This window comes from Ziziphus jujuba, chromosome 1 (assembly GCF_031755915.1).
Source record: "Ziziphus jujuba cultivar Dongzao chromosome 1, ASM3175591v1".
Lineage (NCBI taxonomy): Eukaryota > Viridiplantae > Streptophyta > Magnoliopsida > Rosales > Rhamnaceae > Ziziphus > Ziziphus jujuba.
Genome location: NC_083379.1, coordinates 27,413,903 through 27,429,806, shown reverse-complemented (window position 1 = coordinate 27,429,806; position 15,904 = coordinate 27,413,903). Strand labels below are relative to the sequence as shown.

The window sequence follows — 15,904 nt, the reverse complement described above, 5'->3', positions numbered from 1 at the left end:
CATAATCCAATTCCACCTTTAACCTTCCCATAGTTGCAACAATAGCTACAGTTCCTTTGCATTTAGTCCCTCCTCTAACATTTTTACTTTGCAAATGGAATGCTAAAAATATTAAATAAAAAGACAAGACATTTATGTAAATAATATTTAGTTATGACATGCAAAGACATCTGTGTTTCAAAATTATTGCTATAAGAGTAATCTACTTCTGTCTCTGCTAGTCTCAAAATGTATAAAATGGAAATCAAGTGAATGTTAAAGTAAAATAATAACTTATTTGCAAAATTAGCACAAATTTGGCCAAGATGGTTCCTAAAAGTTCTTGCTAAATGAACAAATCAGATAATGCAAGAATTCAAACAAAACCAAATGTATAAGCTTGAACATTTTGTAAGGACTTGTATAACCCTAAAACCAATCTTCTCACCCTAAAATAAACAAATGTGTATGCTGAATAAACAAATGTGTCAATAGATTTTAAAGGACCAAGCGAGTAAAACTCCCCACCACTCCGCCTCCCCCATTTTTCCTTCTCTCCTCATTCTCTAAAGTGCAATTGTAAAAAAAAAAACAAAAACAAAAGGGGTAAACAAAGCATTTAAATTGCAAGCACTTTTGACATTTTCAGATCATAGCAGGTTTCTAATTTATTGCTTTTCAATTGCAAAACTAAACTTCATACCATAATTTCATCAAGTATGTTTAAGTGACATACTTATGCAACAAATCAAACTTTTTTTACCCTTGTAAATGTATATGTCACGAGATCTTCCCCAACTAACACAAACAGAGCAGCTGACTCATACAAGAAAATACTTTCGGTAATTATAAAATTAAAAGATGTGATATAAGTAATTAGATAACCCTTTAATTTTGTATTTTATCACCTTATCAACCACTGGGTTATTGTTTCATTCGCTCCATCTATCAATTTAATAATACAAATTTCATATTTATCAAAAATATGATAAACTTAAATTTTTATAAATTGATAAAATTACTTATACAAGTAGCCTGCACCAATAAATAAATAATTTTCTTTTTACTAGAGAAAAATAGGAATGTATAATTTCAAAAAATTAGGGGTGTATATTACATATTTCTTCATTAAAAAATTTTAAAAAAAATGAGACTATATATTACAAATAAGTTCACTATTCAAAAGATATAAATTAAGTTGGACGGTTAAGGAATAGTACTTTATATATATATATATATATATATTCTTGGACTTGATCATGAACCATAAGAAAAGGTAAAAGAAAATAATTATCCAAAAATATCAAATCCATAAAATATGATATATTAATATATATATATATATATATTAGCATGTCGACAAAAACAAAAGCTTAATTATTTCCTTGGGTAACCTTCATCACTGAGAGCTTAAGGACCTGAATTTCACTTATTAATGTATCATTAACAATAAACTCATTCAGATCCTTCAGCCCCATAAACTGTGGTACACCCCAAACATTTGTAGGTGGGGCACGAAACCAAGACTCAACTGCAAGTAAATACGTCTTTCAGCTTTTGATGGCATATACATTGTAATATATGGTATATTATATATACACATATATATATATATATATAATATTTTTGTCTTTTTAAAGTTTTATAACTATTATTTCATTTATTTAAAAAAAGAAAAAAGAGGTTTTATCTAGTAGTTTGGTTATAAGTATATTTCAATTTTATTAGGAAATTGAAAGAGAAAAAACAAAAGGGTATTTACTCTATTTTTTATTTTATAAAAAGGAAGGAAAAAAATACTTTATTTTTTTTTATTATTATTGTTTTCAACTTTACAAGGCTAGGGTATCGGGTAAGTCTTCCTCAGTTTTTTCTTTTTTTCTAGTCCTAAATGCTATTAGGGTTAATATGAAGGGCTCCCGATCTTAATTTAGGATATCAGATTGTTAAAGATCTAGTATCTTTGGAGATTTTTGAATTCTTAACAAGTTTTGGAGCATAGGAAGGAAGATCCTAAATCTTTAAAGTTAGTCAAGGTTGGTTTTTCTTATCTTTTTATGCTATATGATATTTATTTGAGTTGTTTTGCAGTTGTAGAAGTAATGATTAAGGTTGAATTGAAGAGTTATTGTTGAAATCCTAATCTGGAATTTATATGGGGATATGTAAATGGTGATCGTTCAAATTTATTTAAAATAGTTAACAGTTTATTTTGGCACTAAACGTTTTATAGATGAAAATAGGCATGTTTATGAATCATTATAAATTTATTTGGGTTAATTTGGATCTGTTTTCAATTTATTACAAAATTTTGAATTTATACATTCTATCTGGTTTTTCGATGCGACTGCAGTATAGTTTATCTGAAAATTTGTATAAATTATCCTCTATATGTCTAATATTACTATAAAAATTTAGGTTCAAATTATTTATATTTTGGCCGTGGTGATTTTCTAGTTACCTATACCCAGCTCTAAATTTATTTCTGGTCTGTTTAACAAAGAATAAAATTCAATTTAAAATATTTTTCAATTTTCTTTTTCATAAATAATTTTTATATAGCATTATCACTATATATATTTAAATTCTTAAAATTGTGCTGTTTTTGGACTTGTATTTTATTTTTAATGAATTTTTATGTAGACCAAACTCCCTGTGAAATGCTAATATTCAGTTTCTGTCAATTATTTTCTAAATTTAATTTGACCATATTTTCGACCTTTGTTTGGCTTTTAAATTTTATAGAAGTATATATAGGTGTCTAGTTTTAATCTGTAAAATTTCAAATGAATACAAAATTTCATGAAAGAGAAACAAATTAAAGATCGAATGAAGGTTTCTGAAAATCTAATAGTTTTAGTATTTCTTTGTTAAATTTTCAATGAGTTTTGAATAGTTTTTCATTATTATTTTATGAAATTGTTTTAATCACAGTTATTCATGCATGAGCACAATAGCCTCATAATTTTTTAGAGTTAAATGATGTTGTTTGAATAAAAAATTAATTTCTTGTTTAGAGACTGTTTAAGGATTAATAGGTTTTTATTCGGCTTTCGGTGATTTAATCTTGTTCTAGGCTTATGATTTTAAGATTTGAAGATTAAGCTATGATGATCTTATGATATCAACTCTTATTCATTTAGTTTGGATTTAAGAGCTTGATTTTAGGATTTCTACGTAAGATAATTATGGTATATGATAGTTGTGCTTTATACTTATGAGAGATTATTAGTATTATTCATAGGTTGTTTATATTTTGTGGACTTTGCTGATCAAAGTAGGTTACTAGACTTTTTACTGAAACCATAGCAAATATGTAATTATGATATGTATTGTTTTATTTATGTTTTCTATAACTTTACGTTTTTATGAAATATATATATGTATTGTACAAATAAATTGTTGGATTATTGATATATGTATTTATGCTCTGGTTATTGGTACTTAATAGGCATTTACGTGATATGTTATGATATGTTTTCGGATGTTGAGATGAATAATGTAAAGGTTTTTATCTAGTGATTTATGGCCTTTTACCTTCAGTTTAGACGTATTATGTCATGTGCAAGGACCTATTGATGATCACAATAGGGGTATAACTTATATCTTTGGGCATGAGTGCTTGTTTTTAAAATTTTTATTTTCCCACTTGTTACATCCTCACACTCGAGTTTATACGAATTATCGACAGCTAATATTATGTTATGCCAAGTCCTACATAATTAAAAATTAAAGTTTATATGCAAAATTATGTTTACATTGTTAAAGATTATTTTTTAATATTTATTCATTATTATTTTAAGTATTTGTATATGAATATGAAAAACCAATAGCTTGCGGTGTTTTATACTCATTATTTATTGTTATAGTGTTAGATACACCATAGTTTCAAGGTAGCTAGATTTGGCACCTTTTGGGTGTTGGAGTTTTTTTTTTCATTTGTTTTGGGAGATATTTTAGATATTATTTGTTAATAATGTTTGGAGAGTTTTTATGTTCCGCATTATAAGTTTTATTGAGTTTTTAAGTATGACTTTGATCTCATTCTAAGTATTTAGACTTGGGGTGTGACATACATATTAAGATTAGTTCTACTTCTACTAATGTTGAGTTTGTAGTGCTTCTAACAATTAATTATACGCCAAAATGGATAGTGACGGTGCAATTTTTCATGCCTTGTCCTCTCTGCCTCACTTTAAAAAAGGGTGTTTCGTAAACTTAATGCTATCATGGCTAATTGGATAGCTCCCAAATGATACTGTAGTTTCATCCTTGCTGTCAAAACCTTAGTAGAATGGCAAAGCCTAGAGTTCACTTTCCCAACTGACACAATTTTCTGTCACTTAACAACTAATTCTCAATGGCTTATGAGTTTCTTTTCTTTTTTATTTTTATTTTTTCTATTCATTTCTCTGAATAGGCAGTAATAATTTTACTGCTGTTTATCAAAGTTATAGAGTTTAATGGTCAAGTTTGTAGTATAGATAATTACTAGCTTTTCTTTTTCCAATAAATATGGAAAAAGTTGAAACAAATTGAGAAAGAACTAATTAGAAACAATTACTGAATATATAATATAGAGTACTTGTGCTATCATGAATACTAGGAGATGTAATGGATGAAACAGATGGAGTGGATGGAGCAGGAGTAACAGATGGATAAGGTAGAGCGAATGGCACAAGAGCAGATGGAGGGGATGAAATCAATAAGCCCAAATCTCGTAAGGTTGGTGTTGGAATGATCGGAGTCGAAAGCTCTGCAGTAATATCCGCGGAATTGCTACAACCATGATCATGACCATGGCCACGGCCAGAGCAACGGTCATGGGCAGCAAGTCGAGAATGACCACGTATTGCCTTATGCATCTAATTTAATATATGTACGTTAACATATTAATACAATAATAGATAAATATTTCATTCAATATTTCAATGAATGAATTTTAATTTATCAATATACATCACAAATATATTCCATCACTAAAAAATAGAAAACGAATATATATAATAATTCAATATTTTCACGGAATGCATTTTAAAGTGATTTTATTAATTAAACATTATCGTCTTCATTCATTAGTACATAATCTTCATTGTCAGATACACAATTATCACCACTCATCTCATTCTCATTTCCATCATCTATAAAGTTATCATCATTGAATGTTGTAAAATTAGGTTCAACATATTCAACTATGTATGGTTCAACATCAACTTGTTGAAGATGCAGCTCATTTAACTCATCATCAACCCTCCATACAACATTTGATGACTCATCCTTTTGATATGCATCCAATGATGATATTTCAACTTCATCATCCTCCTCTATCTTCTCCAAAATATCCCACAAATTTTAATGGTGTGCATTTTGTACAACTTTCCAATTGATCCCTAATTTAGGATCATCAATGTAGAAAACCTGCTGAGCTTGACTTACCAAAATATAAGGATCAGCAGCATACCATTGATGACAAATATTAATGTTCGGTAAGTGAAAATCCATTTGCACCCACTTTTTGTTTTGGGATTTGTGTCAAACCACTTAAACAAAATGCAGATTTATCCAACATATAGTGCGGCAAATTAATTATTGCCGACTAAATTTTTACGTCGCTAAAACTACCATTGCCAATGAATTAGATTTGACGGCAAATTAGTTATTGCCGACAAAATAATTTTGTCGTTAAAAGCTTTTACAGACAATTTTAGATTCGTTGGGAATAGTTTTTGGCAAGAAAACTAAACTTTTGTCTCCAAAAGTTTTAGCCCCAAAAAATTAAAAAAATTTCAATAAATATAATTGCAGATGAGGCATAAGTGACAAAATGACTGAAGAATTTATTTTCGCTAGTAAAACATTTACTCACAAATTTTATGTTTTGCCGACAATATTGATTTGTCGGTAAAAGGTGAATTTCTTGTAGTGACATTGTTAATCAATGCAAGGTGTGCTCAAACAACTAATAAAAAAGTTATTCAATTCCATCACTACTAGAATCGCGTTAATAAACGACGCAATAAATGCGTCGCATAAAATAAATAATGACGTATTGCACGGTGTCACCTAATGTCCTGTTGCTAAATCTATAAGACAACAAGCGACGTATTATGAGAGTCGTCTATCTTTCAGTTTTTAGCGACGCATATTTACTTTTAGCAACGCATTAATAGAGTCGCCTATATAGCGACGCATTAATAGAGTTGACTATTTAGTGGCGCATTAGTAGAGTCGCCTATTTAGCGACGCATTAATAAAGTGAGTATTTAGCGACGCATTAATAGAGTCGCCTATTTACCGATGCATTAATAGAGGTGACTATTTAGCGATGCATTAGTTGGCCTATTTAGCGACGCATTAATAGAGTCACCTATTTAACGACGCATCGACACTTTTAGTGACACATTATTTGTTAATGCGTCGCCCCTTCCTTTTTTTTTTTATTTTTTTAAATTTTGTGAAAAGTGATTAAAATAGTAAAAATATAAAAATAATTAAAATACAAAAAAACGAAAACTAGCTTCATCCAAATTAAATAAATATTTTGTCATAACAAATTAATTATCAAATAAATTAATTATCATCTCATTGACATATTTTTACATAATTTGTAAGCTATTGTATTTTTCATAACAAATTTAATATTAATTAAACTTCCATGAATGCATATTCATTGAGATGGAAGTTGACATCCTCTTGTTAACGATATTACATCCTCATACTGCATATGGAAACATTAAAATAGTTATTAGCACTTATGCAAAATAAATAAAATATTAATCATTATTAAATTTGTAATTTAGTAAATGAAAATTTAAAGAATATTACCATTGTTCTTAAGATTTGACGAGGTACATTTCTCCCCTCACAGTCATTACAAACATAGTCACTCTCACATTCATCCTCATTATCATTTTCATCGATACTTGGCAACTATATGACAAATGGATTGTGAGCCATCTTTGTATCTCCAAGAACATCTTCTTCAACAAAAATACGATGTTGTGGTGAAGTTAAAACAATAGACCATCTTGATTCAAGTTGATCTTCAACATAAAATACTTGTTGAACTTAGCAAAATAATGTCAAGCAATATCACAAACATAATTTCTACAAAAGCAAGATTAATAAAACCCAATGAACCTAAGCTGCAGTTAAAATGAAAAAAAAAAAAAAAAAAAAACCCACCTCATGTCAAGAAAAAAGAAACTCACCTAAACGATGGAGACAAAGAAAGAAGAAAACCAAAAAATCACGAGGGCGACAAAGAGAAATCCAGCTTCTCGGCCAACGACAACATAGGCAAATGAAAAATGAAACCCAAAATATCTCACTCTTCAAGTCTCTCTTAGATTGCTTCCGAATCTAATATCGATTAGGTAGTGTACTTGATGTAGTTTTAAAAAAGAAAAAATGGATTCAAAGGAGCGCGTAAAAATTTTAAAACGCGTCAAAAATTTTCAAAAAATGGCAAGAACACGCCTTTTCTCCCAATTGCATTTTTTTTCTTTGATTAATTTTTTTATTTTTCAACTACAAATAAAAACTGAAAATATTTCTTAAAAATGCGAAGCAAAATATCGAAGATTACTGTTTATTTTTCTGTTTTCAAGTACACCTTTATTCTTTATAAAATTTGCATGTCTTTGAAAATTTTTGTTTTTGTTAATTGAGAGAATAGGCGACGTATTCTCTTCAAGAAGGATTGCCTGTTCTTTAATTTTGGGATCAAGCGACGTATTATGGTCGAAAAGCGTCGCCTATTTCATTTTTTTATATTTTCTTTATAATCTTTAAATAATTTTTTAATTGTTCATCTACAAATATATCCATGTAGCAATCCAACGAACATAAATTCCATTGATCCAAAAATAGAAAATAGTTTTGTCAATGCTTTTCTCAATTATACATATATGTGTATAGACGAGACACAAAATATCTCAAGACCTAATTTGAGATAGGGTACCAAATATAGAATTCTAATTCAACAAGCATTTATTGACCAATTTATCTAGATAAGTATGTTAAATGAGCTTAACTTTCATGTGTTTGTGGTCATTGATAGTTTACTTGTTTTTAAAAATTGAAAGTCTATTAAATTGCTTTTCTTAAAAAATAGAAAATAAAAAATAATTGAAGGAATAGGTGACGCAATTCCATTAAAACACATCGCCTATTACATTTTATTTTTTTAATCTTTAATTAGTTTTGTTGATGGGTCATCTACAAATTAAAAAAAAAAAAAGAAAGCATATTTACAAAACTAAAAAATTACTAAAACTAACTTTCAAATTGAAAAAAAAGTTAAAAATTGGTTGCGTGACACGGCGACGTAGTTGTTTACAAATGCGTCGCTTTTTAGTCTATTTAGAGACTCTTTCTTAAAAGACTGTGTCACCGAAAACTATACTAGCTAGTTCTTATTGTATTATCACATCCAAGTGATTTAGCCTGATGGTGTGGTGATTTCTTGAGAGTATAGGAGGTCCTAGGTTCAGTTCATGTTATGAACCTATTTTGATTTTTTTTAAAATATTTAAACAAAAAAATTGAAAAAAAAAAGGGGATGCATTTGTCGCAGAATGCATCGCCTGTTCATCTATTTGGTGACCTATTATTAAAATAATGCGTCGCCTAACACTATATTAGCTAGTTTTGATGTATTAGTACATACAATTCACTTGGCCTGGTGGTGTGGTGATTTTTTGATAGTATAGCAAGTCCTAGGCTCAATTCTTGTTATGGCCCTTTTTTGATTTTTTTTTTAAATTTTTAAACAAAAAAATTGAAAAAAAAAAAAAAAGAACAGGCGACGTATTTGTCGAAGAATGCGTCGCCTATTCATGTATTTGGTGACGCGTTGTTTAAATAATGTGTCGCCTAGCACTATATTAACCAATTTTTGCAGTATAAGTACATATAAGTCATTTAGCCTGGTGGTATGGTGATTTCTTGAGAGTGTAGGAGGTCTTGGGTTCAATTCTTGTTGTGGTCCTATTTTGATTTTATTTTTTTAAATGTTTAAAAAAAAATTGAAAAAAAAAAAGAACAGGCAGCGCATTTGTTGAAGAATGCGTCGCCTGTTCATGTATTTGGTGACGCATTGCTTAAATAATGCATCACCTAACACTATATTAACCATTTTTTGCTGTATCAGTACATATAAGTCATTTGGCGTGATGATGTGGTGATTTCTTGAGAGTGTAGGAGGTCCTGGGTTCAATTCTTATTATGGTCCTATTTTGATTTTATTTTTTTTAAATGTTTAAAAAAATTGAAAAAAAAAAGAACAGGCAGCGCATTTGTTGAAGAATGCGTCGCCTGTTCATATATTTGGCGACGCATTGTTTAAATAATGCATCGCCTAACACTATATAAACCAGTTTTTGCTGTATCAGAACGTACAAGTCATTTGGCTTGATGGTGGGGTGATTTCTTGAGACTGTAGGAGGTTCTGAGTTCAATTCTTGTTATGGCCCTATTTTGATTTTATTTATTTTTAAATGTTTAAACAAAAAAATTGAAAAAAAAAAAAGAACAGGCGATGCATTTGCCGACGCATTGTTTAAATAATGCCTTGCCTAAAACTATATTAACCAATTTTTGTTGTATCAGTACATATAAGTTATTTGGCCTGGTGGTGTGGTGATTTCTTGAGAGTGTAGGAAGTCCTGGGTTCAATTTTTGTTATGGCCCTATTTTGATTTTATTTTATTTTTTAATTTTTAAGCAAAAAAATTGAAAAAAAAAAAGAACAGGCCACGCATTTGTTGAAGAATGCGTTGCTTGTTCATGTATTTGTTCATGTATTTGGCGACGTATTGTTTAAATAATGCATCGCCTAACAGTGTATTAACCAAATTTTGCAATATAAGTACATATAAGCATTTGGCATGGCGGTGTGGTGATTTCTTGAGAGTGTTGGAAGTCCTGGGTTCAATTCTTTCTATGGCCTTACTTTGATTTTTTTTTTTTTAATGTTTAAAAAAAATCGAAAAAAAAAAAGAAGAACAGGTGAGGCATTTGTTGATGAATGCGTCGCCTGTTCATGTATTTGGCGACGCATTGTTTAAATAATGCATCGCCCAACACTATATTAACCAATGTCTCCTGTATCAATACATATAAGTCATTTGGCCTGGTGGTGTGGTGATTTCATGATAGTGTAGGTGGTCCTGGGTTCAATTCTTGTTATGGCCCTATTTTTATTTTATTTACTTTTAAATGTTTAAAAAAATTGAAAAAAAAAACGAACAAGCGACGTATTTGTTAAAGAATGCGTCGCCTTTTTATGTACTTGGCGACGCATTGTTTAAAAAATGCGTCGCCTAACACTATATTAACCAACTTTTCATGTCTCAATACATATAAGTCATTTGGCTTGGTGGTATGGTGGTTTCTTGATAGTGTAGGAGATTCTGGATTCAATTCTTGTTATGGTCCTATTTTGATTTTATTTATTTTTTAATGTTTAAACGAAAAAATTGAAAAAAAAAAAGAACAGGCGATGCATTTGTTGAAGAATGCGTCGCCTGCTCATGTACTTGGTGAAGCATTGTTTAAATAATGTGTTGCCTAACAATATGTCAACCAATTTTTGCTGTATAAGCATATATAAGTGATTTGGCCTGGTGGTGTGGTGATTTCCTGAGAGTGTAGAAGGTCCTGGGTTCAATTCTTTTAATGGTCCTATTTTCATTTTTTTTTAAATGTTTGAAAACAAAATTGAAAAAAAAAAAACAGGCGACACATTTGTTAAAGAATGCGTCACCTGTTCATGTATTTGGCGACACATTGTTTAAATAATGCGTTGCCTAACACTATATTAACCAATTTTTGCAGTATAAGCACATATAAGTCATTTGGCCTGGTGATATGGCGATCTCTTGAGAGTATAGGAGATCTTGGGTTCAATTCTTGATGTGGTCCTATTTTGATTTTTTTTTTAAATGTTTAAAAAAAAATTGAAAAAAAAAAATTAACAGGCGACGCATTTTTCAACGAATGCGTCGCCTGTTCATGTATTTGGCGGCGCATTGTTTAAATAATGCATCGCCTAACACTATATTAACCAGTTTTTGCTGTATCAGTACATATAAGTCATTTGGCTCGATGGTGTGGTGATTTTTTGAGAGTGTAGGTGGTTCTGGGTTCAATTCTTATTATGGCCCTATCTTGATTTTATTTTTTTTAAATGTTTAAATAAAAAAATTGAAAAAAAAAAAATAGGCGACGCACCTGTTGAAGAGTGCATCGCCTGTTCATGATTTGGCGATAATTGTGTAAATAATTTTAAATGTTTAAATAAAAAAATGGAAAAAAAAAAGAACAAGCGACGCACCTGTTGAAGAGTGTATCGCCTGTTCATGATTTGGCGACAACTGTTTAAATAATGCGTCGCCTAACACTATATTAATCAATTTTTTCAGTATAAGTACAAATAAGTCATTTGGCCTGGCGGTATAGTGATTTATTGAGAGTGTAGGAGGTCTTATTTTTTTTGAAATGTTTAGAAAATAAATTGAAAAAAAAAAAAGAACACGCGAAGCATTTGTTGAAGAATGCGTCGCCTGTTCATGTATTTAATGACGAATTGTTTAAATAATCCGTCGCCTAACACTATATTAACCAATTTTTGTTGTATCAGTACATATAAGTTATTTGGCCTGGTGGTGTGGTGATTTCTTAATAGTGTAGGTGGTCCTAGATTCAATTCTTGTTATGGCCTTATTTTGATTTTTTTTTTAAATGTTTAAACAAAAAAATTGAAAAGAAAAATAACAGGCGATGCATTTGTTGAAGAATGCGCCGCCTGTTCATGTATTTGGTGACGCATTGTTTAAATAATGCGTCACCTAACACTATATTAACCAAGTTTTGCAGTAGAAGTACATATAAGTCATTTGGCCTGGTGGTATGATGATTTCTTAAGAGTGTAGGAGGTCCTGGTTCAATTCTAGTTGTGGTCCTATTTTAATTTTATTTTTTTAATTTTATTTTTTTTCAAATGTTTAAAAAAAAATTGAAAAAAAAAAAGAATAGGTGATGCACCTGTTGAAGAGTGCATCGCCTGTTCATGATTTGGCGACAATTGTTTAAATGATGCGTCGCCTAACACTATATTAATCAATTTTTTCAATATAAGTACATATAAGTCATTTGGCCTGGTGGTACGGTGATTTCTTGAGAGTGTAGGAGGTCTTGGGTTCAATTCTTGTTGTGGTCCTATTTTAATTTTATTTTTTTTGAAATGTTTAAAAAATAAATTGAAAAAACAAAAAGAACGCACAAAGCATTTGTTGAAGAATGCGTCGCCTGTTCATGTATTTGATGACGCATTGTTTAAATAATGCGTCGCCTAACACTATATTAACCAATTTTTGTTATATTAGTACATATAAGTTATTTGGCCTGGTGGTGTGGTGATTTCTTGATAGTGTAGGTGGTCCTAGGTTCAGTTCTTGTTATGGCCTTATTTTGATTTTTTTTTAAATGTTTAAACAAAAAAATTGAAAAGAAAAAGAACAGGGGATGCATTTGTTGAAGAATGCGCCGCCTGTTCATGTATTTGGTGACGCATTGTTTAAATAATGCGTCGTCTAACACTATATTAACCAAGTTTTGCAGTGTAAGTACATATAAGTCATTTGGCTTGGTGGTATGATGATTTCTTAAGAATGTAGGAGGTCCTGGGTTCAAATCTTGTTGTGGTCCTATTTTGATTTTAATTTTTTTTAAATGTTTAAAAAAAATTGGCAAAAAAAAAGAACACCCGACGCATTTGTTGAAGAATGCGTCGCCTGTTCATGTATTTGGCGATGCATTGTTTAAATAATGCGTCGGCTAACACTATATTAACCAATTTTTGTTGTATTAGTACATATAAGTTATTTGGCCTGATGGTGTGGTGATTTCTTGATAGTGTAGGTGGTCCTAGGTTCAATTCTTGTTATGGCCATATTTTGATTTTCTTTTCTTTTTTTTAAATGTTTAAACAAAAAAAAAAGAAGAAGAAAAAAGAGAATGTGTTGCGTGTCCATGTGGTTGGCGACGAATTGCTTAAATAATGCGTCGCCTAACACTATATTAACCAAATTTTCCTGTATCAGTACATATAAGTCATTTGGCCTGGTGGTGTGGTGATTTCTTGAGAGTGTAAGAAGTCCTGGGTTTAATTCTTGTTATGGCTCTATTTTGATTTTATTTTTTTTAAATGTTTAAAAAAAATTGAAAAAAAAAGAACAGGCGATGCATTTTTTGTTAATTCGTCGCCTGTTCATGTATTTCGTGATGCATTGTTTAAATAATGCATCGCCTAACACTATATTAACCAATTTTTCCTGCATCAATACATATAAGTCATTTGGCCTGGTGGTGTTGTGATTTCTTAAGAGTGTAAGAGGTCTTGTATTCAATTCTTGTTATGGCCCTATTTTGATTTTATTGATTTTTAAATGTTTAAAAAAATTGAAAAAAAAAAAACGAACAAGCGACGCATTTGTTGAAGAATGTGTCGCCTTTTTATGTACTTGGCGACGCTTTGTTTAGATAATGCATCGCCTAACACTATATTAACCAATTTTTCCTGTATCAATACATATAAGTCATTTGGCCTGGTGGTATGGTCGTTTCTTGATAGTGTAGGAGGTCCTGGTTCAATTCTTGTTATGGGCCTAATTTGATTTTATTTATTTTTTAATGTTCAAAGAAAAAAATTAAAAAAAAAAAAAGAGCAGGCGATGCATTTGTTGAAGAATGCATCGCCTGTTCATGTATTTGGCGACGCATTGCTTAAATAATGCGTCGCCTAACACTATTTTAACCAATTTTTCCTGTATCAATACATATAAGTCATTTGGCCTAGGAGTGGGCAAAAACCGACCTGACCCGACCAAACCGAAGAATTTGGGTCGGTTTGGGTTGGTTTTTATTGTTTAGTCGGTTTGGGTCGGGTTATACATATAAAAATATTAGATTTTCGGTTCGGGTTACGGGTTGGAAGGAATTTTAACCCACCCAACCCGAACCGAACCGTTTCATACCCAAAGAGCCATTTTGCAAAAATTATTTTCATTAAATTATTTCTATGAAATTTTGTAAGCCATTGATCTCTCACCATCTAATTACCACCGTTGGATTTCAAGATGAAAACACAATACACAACAGTGAGCACTCAACAGTCAACACAATCTCAGATTCTCACAAAACGAAATTGAAGCCCTAGCATTCGCGTCGCCAGTCGCCACTCGCAGGCAGCATCCTCCGGCCAGCCACCACCCGATTGAACTCCCAAGCAACGCCACCACTTGAACAACCGCCGGCACCGGACCCAGTCCACTCGTCGCCCTCTCGCCGATCGCCATTCGCCACCACTCGTCGCCCTCCCAAGTCCCAAGCTCTGCAGGTAAAATAATTCCCCAGATCGTGTAGTACGAGTACCTAAAACAATATAGAAGGAAAAGCAGAAAAGAAAAAAACATATACTGATATACGTAAAGCATGTTGAAATAGCTCGCTAGAGCCAAATACTTATGAATTCCTAACCCTAGAAGTTAGAAGGATTCGAATTTTCAACCAGTTAAACTTTGTTTCAATGTCAAACACGCCATGTTTAGGATTAATTATTGTTATTGTTCTTTTTTATTTTCTATTCAGGAAGTTGATAATCCAAGATGATATCGAATCACTCCACCAGTAAGATATCCTATTCCTTTTATTTTAGAACTTCATTATATTAGTCGGGATCATGACCTGTGTTTTATGTAATACTGCGTAGTATCATTCAAATCATTGTTTTGCTTTTCAAATGTTTAGAAATTTAATTGGGAAAAGTATGTTTATGTTGTAGTACATATAATTTTAATATTCACTCTTTTCATGTTTACTGCAAAGTAAGTCATTTAAACCATTGTTTTCCTGTGTTTCATATTTTGTTTCGAAATTGAACGCTTGTGCAGGTGTTTGCATAATCTAGTTGGTTTTTATCTCGCAATATGTTGTGTATAATATGATTTGGTTTTGGTTTTAATTGCCTATTTTTCAGCCTCAACTACTACCACAAATAGGTGACATACCCCACAGTAATTTCCAATATGATTTTGATTTTGAGAGAAAAGTTATAGCTGAAGCAGAGAAAGAAAACCAAAATTGGAGCAGGCTTGGGTTGGAAAACCTTCCAGCTAGGACTACGTCATCAGCATCTTCAGTGGTATGTCTCCTCTGTTTTGATGTTTGTGAAGGTTCTTTTAAGTGTATTGAAGACTCATGAAATTTGCATTTTATTGTCGATTCATCTTATAAGTATCATTAAGTAGTTTTCCATGTGTCTAGTCAGTCTTTGATATGGAAATAAATAAAATTTTCTGATTACATCGCTGATGCAAAATGAATAATTAGTAAAAGCTTTCCAATTGCTTTACTAATTCAAATAATTACTTCTCGTGATTTCTTGAAACTGACCTGTCTCTTAAAATTAGCTTTCAAATGCTAAGGTATTAAGTCAACATTTTTGTTATTTCAGGGCACTTCGAGCAAATATATTGCTTCAGGGCTTAATCGAGAAGCTGTTCCTCTTGCTGTTGCACATTACGGAGACAATCCTACCAAGGTGTTTTCTTGAGCTCTTGCTGTTGTATAGCTTCAATGTTAATTCTGAATTATTACAGTTTATTACGGCTATGGTCTCGCATTAGCCATCGATTATAGTTCCTATTCCTCCATTATTCTCACATTAAGTAGTTTAGATTACTGAGACTGGCAGGAATTTTGCATGTTTCTTTCCCAAATTGCTGCAGTAGGGAAAAATTTTATTTTGTTTCCTCTCACTTTTTCTTCGTTCCTTTTCTTTCAGTTTATTATTTTCCCTTAAAACCTTTTCTGGTATGTAAAATTTCATATTTCCAACTAACATCTAGATGTAGTTGCCCAT

At 31.0% G+C, this 15,904-nt stretch overlaps 1 long non-coding RNA gene across 1 annotated transcript; it reads left to right on the top strand.

The window, feature by feature from the left end:
* Positions 1-13,899: 13,899 nt before the first annotated feature.
* On the top strand, positions 13,900-15,222 carry LOC132800270 (uncharacterized). Its single transcript, XR_009635243.1, has 3 exons — positions 13,900-14,380; positions 14,632-14,670; positions 15,020-15,222. It is a non-coding gene; the product is annotated as an uncharacterized LOC132800270 (long non-coding RNA).
* The last annotated feature ends 682 nt before the right edge of the window (positions 15,223-15,904 follow it).